The sequence below is a fragment of the Micropterus dolomieu genome, linkage group LG08, assembly GCF_021292245.1.
Source record: "Micropterus dolomieu isolate WLL.071019.BEF.003 ecotype Adirondacks linkage group LG08, ASM2129224v1, whole genome shotgun sequence".
Classification (NCBI taxonomy): domain Eukaryota; kingdom Metazoa; phylum Chordata; class Actinopteri; order Centrarchiformes; family Centrarchidae; genus Micropterus; species Micropterus dolomieu.
In genome coordinates this window covers 30,770,603-30,774,253 of record NC_060157.1, presented here as the reverse complement: position 1 = coordinate 30,774,253, position 3,651 = coordinate 30,770,603, and the positions used below count along the sequence as shown (strand labels likewise).

Sequence of the window (3,651 nt, the reverse complement as noted above, 5' to 3'; positions counted from 1 at the left end):
TACCAGTGTCTTATAGGATAAATTTTAAAATTTTGGTTTTAGTTTTCAGAGCTTTACATGGCCAGGCTCCACCCTATATTAGTGACCTGATTCAGCGTTATACCCCTGTGCGTGCTCTGAGGTCTGTGGATCAGAACCTGCTGACGGTTCCACGCACTCGCTACCGTACTAGAGGTGACCGATCTTTTCAGGCTGTTGCCCCTAGGTTGTGGAATGACCTTCCACCATCTATGCGCTCTTCTGATTCTGTTGATGCCTTCAAATGCAGACTAAAGACACATTTATTTGTTCAGGCTTTCAATTAGCTACTTGTGGGTTGATATGATCATGTACTGTCTATGCTTTTATTGTGTGTATTTTATGATATTAATGTTTTTGTTGTGAAGCACTTTGTGGCCCTATACCTGTGAAAGGTGCTATAGAAATAAACTTTTACTTACTTACTTACTTACTTACTAGCAAATAATGTTTAAATAAAATAACCCCTCATATTGAAATGGTAAAAATATGTAGAAATATTGGAGAGTTGCTTGTAATTACTAGCAAGTAATGTTTATATGAAAGTAAACCCCCGTAATTAAATGGAAAAGTATGTAGATATATTGGATAGACTGCGATGGACTGGCGACCTGTCCAGGGTGTACCCTGCCTTTCGCCCGATGCCAGCTGGGTTTGGTTCCATCCCTGTACGCAGGATAAGCGGTTGACAATGGATGGATGGATGGATATATTGGATAGATGCTTGTAATTATTGTTAAATAATGTTTATATAAAGTAAACCTCTATACATTAATGTTCAAAGCTTGTAAATTTATTGGAGATGTGTCTGTAATTACTGTCAAATAATGTTGATATAAAGCAATAACTGTTAAAATTATGTTTTTGCAACTTTTTTTTGTACAGGATAAAACCAATATTTAACAGGAATTTCCTGTAAATAGATTTAATAATGACATAAAATAAATGTTTAAATCCATCAATATACTGGGAGAGAGAAGGTATACATGACATTCCATCAAACTCATTTTGACAGCTACTTCCGGTCCCGCCCCTAAACCGGAAATGTGTGTGTGTAACTGATAAGAGGGGTGCGTACATCCTTCCGTTGTGTGTTTTTTGACTGATATTTGAAGGAGGTTTTTCATTGATTTAAAGACTTTATTAAGTAATAAAACATGAACTTGAATGAATTAACTAGTAGGTGTTTATGGCATATAAATATAGCAGTAAAAAAAAAAAAAAGTATAGCAGTGAGTTATAAGTAAACGAGGAATCTCCGGGGCCAGCAATGGATCAGTAGGAGGTTTCTTCATTGATTTGGAAAGGCAGTCTTTATTATTAAACAAGTAAAGAATAAATTGAAATAATTACAGTAAAGCAGTAAAATAGTATAACGGTGAGTTAAAATTAAACAGCACTGTAAATTACTTAATGCTTAAACTTGTGAGTCTTAAAACTTTAAACCTCTTCTTCTCTGTCCTCTCTCTTTCTGGTGTAGCATAGGCTGTGCAGGGTGAATTGAGGAATGTGCTCCACCCCCCGCACCTCCTTCCACCCCCCCCCACCCCATTTCCCTTAGTAAAAAAAAGCTAGAATTATAAAAAATTATAGTTTACAACTTTATTAACTGGAACCTCCAAGAGCTAAAGTTTGATCCTACTACTGAGAAACAGCTGCCTTTTGCTAATTAGTGTGCAACCCGCATTATCCCTGTGAATAAGACTATTACAGAGGACATGAAATCCAGAAACCTTCCCTTGAGGATGAAGTATTCAAATGCTAGTTAGCTACTTTGTTGACATAACAGGACAGTAGTATATCTATCATATCTATCATATGACTTTTTATTTTTTATGTTATGCCCCGATTTACCATGGGGTTCTTGACTAGCCAGAACAGGATGTTCAGCAGTCTTACACTGTCTTGCATTCAACCATAGTGGCTAGTTTGGCCTTGACAATAAGGTTTTAGTAAAAAGTCTCATCACTGCTGCAACCTCTTTTTTGAGACCATGTTTCTATTTTTTTTCTAGTGTTCCCTTCCATTTTCAGAGACACTACAAAAGAGGAAAACGGATTGCCATTGATAACCCAAACTCTGGGGTTAACTCGTAATTTCCATTACATTTGTTATGTAGTAAATCTACAACTTCAAAGCAATTCAAAGTAGGGATGAACCGATTTAACTTTTTGTCTCCTGGTTCTGAACTGGTCTGATATCCCAACTCACGGTACTGGTGGTGGATGAAACCATGTAGTGATCAAATGCCAATGCTCTCTCTCTTCCCCATATTTAAAATGTGTAAAACTAATACCGGAAAACTCATCGGGATCAATCTTCTATGTGTAAGTTAACATGTTGCAAATTTTACCCTTGCTACTAAGAGTTAGTACATGACACGCAACAGTAGTCCTCATTTTCTGAGCTGCTTTCTGAGCTGCTTTTGTCAAGCTTTGTGAGATGTGAAAACTTTTATTTCACCCCCAAAATGTTTCTACATCACTGAAAAGAGCAAGTGAAAATCTAGTTTTGGGGAGAAGTCTGTTTTTGCTTGTGGTAAGCTAGCCCCAAATCACACCATCAAAACTTCTAGTTTCATATTTAAAAAATCCTGCCACCGCCTTTATACTATATACTTGTTTTGTGAAGCACATGCAGGAAGGATTGAATTACAATCAGCAATGGTTTTACATATCAACATTAGGTTATTGCAGCAAATGGACAGCAGAACAACAAAGAAGCCCCCTGCTGGGAAGAAGCATTTTGAGTAACAGAATTACATATTATGACAAATACATTAGTATGTACCACCTGTTGTTGTGGCACTAAAAACTGAGTTGATGGCTCACTATGACTCTGAACTATGGTAGCTTTGCTTAGCCTACATGCAATAAATCAATTGCCTGACTCTCTCCATCCCTGCAGAATGTATAGGCTAGTATACCATAGTTGATCATGTGTTACATGCTAATTCCAATGTTTCTTTTCTTGATTCCCATGTGGAGAAACAAAACTTTTTAAATGACGTGTACATTTTGACTGGCAGTAGGTTATATTACTTACTAAAAAGGATGTGTATAAAGACTGTATGTACTGATCGTCACCAGTTTCAGCGCTATTCTTAACAGACGTGTCTTCAGTATTTCCATTCCACTGGACGAGACTGTGTGTTTTTTCCCCGTCAGCTACTTGTGGTGCAGCTTCGTGCTGCCTTCATGGGAACGGGAAGTTAGATTATCATCTCTAAAATTTTACCCACATGGCGTTTACTGTGTAAACTCTGGAAAATTGACGCTCTCTTGCTTGGTGGAAAAGTGTTTATTTCTCTGAGGAATACACCGCGAACGTCTCGGGTTACGTATGTAACCCTGGTTCCCCGAGAAGGGGAACGAGAGACTGCGTCGGTTACGACACTATGGGAACGCCTCTAGGCGAAGCAGGTCTGAACGTGAATGAAATCACTCCAATCCTATTGGCTTGTTGCTAGAACGGTACGGTGTGACGGAATAACCGGAGGAGTATAAAGCACACCTGTACACACTCATCATTAGCTTTAACTATGAAGCAGGCGCTTCAGGCGGGGAGAGAGGTGCGGCGGGCCGACGCAGTGTCTCGTTCCCCTTCTCGGGGAACCAGGGTTACATACGTAAC

General features: G+C 38.6%; 1 protein-coding gene and 1 long non-coding RNA gene across 5 annotated transcripts in view; both read right to left on the bottom strand.

Moving 5' to 3' along the window:
* LOC123974875 overlaps positions 1-439 on the bottom strand; it is a 756-nt gene extending 317 nt beyond the window's left edge. The window contains exon 1 of the long non-coding RNA XR_006825956.1: positions 219-439. This is a non-coding gene — a long non-coding RNA (uncharacterized LOC123974875). The remainder of the gene's footprint in view (positions 1-218) is intronic.
* LOC123974871 (solute carrier family 41 member 1-like) overlaps positions 1-3,651 on the bottom strand; it is a 54,947-nt gene that overhangs the window by 20,915 nt on the left and 30,381 nt on the right. The window lies entirely within an intron of this gene.